This window comes from Tenrec ecaudatus, chromosome 5 (genome assembly GCF_050624435.1).
Source record: "Tenrec ecaudatus isolate mTenEca1 chromosome 5, mTenEca1.hap1, whole genome shotgun sequence".
Taxonomy (NCBI): Eukaryota; Metazoa; Chordata; class Mammalia; order Afrosoricida; family Tenrecidae; genus Tenrec; species Tenrec ecaudatus.
In genome coordinates, this window is record NC_134534.1 from 99,471,156 (window position 1) to 99,472,569 (window position 1,414).

Below are 1,414 nucleotides of genomic sequence, written 5' to 3' on the forward strand. Positions count from 1 at the left end.
TCCTACATTTTGAGAGTAGCACGACCTTCTACCCTTCATCCACGTGCACCACTAAATTTCATGCCATATCCATTACTATATCTCACTGAATGGTGAATTTAGATGACCTAAGAGCATTCATGCATCCCGTGCAATAGCCTGATAAACATGTCTCACATGTGTTACTTGTGAACAATTTAAGAGAAAAGAACTCTGTCTTCTTCAATTTTATGTTCTCAACTTCTAATACAGTGCCTGGCACATAACTGACAGGCAATAAATGTTAGTTGAAAGAATAAATGTGTGCCCAGTGAATGAATGTCAATGGGGCCCAGATGCTCTGTAGGAGAGCACATAAAAAGACATCGCTTCACCTTCCGCTCATCATGTGGGTTCCAAGAGCAGCACACAATCTGAAAATGACCTTGGTTCCATAGAAAGGATTCTCATATGCATTGCTCGCATCTGTCTGGCTACAACCAACATAAGGTCTCGAGGCTGAGACATACCTTCATTAGTTAAAAGGGGGATAGCAGATGGTAAATTAAGGTACTAAAGCTCATTAACTCTTAATGGAGACTTCCTCCTGGATGTCATTAGAGCAAAAGGAAGGAAGAGCCAAAGTGGGGGAGTGTTTGGGAAGTAAAGTAGATAGTTAGAAGAGGTTGGTGGAAGGAATAAACCCTCAGGGAGCTTGCAATTAGAGAGGAAAATAACTCACAACTGTAGAGTTCTCTGAAATCAGGTCTGCATACATTATGTCCTGAGAGTCTCAACAATTCACTATGATACACAGAGGAATATTTTAATGTGTGTTTCCGATTATATAGATGAAGCAATTGGTGCTCAGAGAAGTGTAGTGAGGTGCTGAGGTACGACAGCTAGAAAGCAGTGGTGTAAAGATGGAATTCAAATAGTTTGACTTCAAATTTGTTTCTCAGTCTACTCTGTGACCGTGACTAAAGAAGGTGACCTTCAGACCATTGCTAAAGAGCAAACAATGTCCGTACATCCAGGTTATCTATCACATTCTTGCTTTGATCCTATTAAAAATTATTTCAGCTTCTAACAAGCAGGTGAGTGAGTCACAGTTTCTCATAAACGCACTGCAATGTGTTCTCAAGTAAATGCCAGCATAGGACAATCACATAGGTCAAAGGAGATTCGCCCAATGTGTTTCCAAGGCTGCCATGTTTAGGGGAGCAAATCACCAGGTCTTTCAGTCAAGGAGAGGCTGGTGGGTTCAAACCACTGACTTTCAAGTTTGTGGTAGAGCCTTTAACTGTTGTGCTACCAGGGAACCTTCTCATGAGAATTAAGCTATTGTTTTCTTATATTACCATGGGAACCAATGTGATCTAGAAATTATTTCAAGCCACCCAAGAAGGAGGCTCTTACTATCAGCTCAGGTTATTATCATTCCATTTCTTCTCTC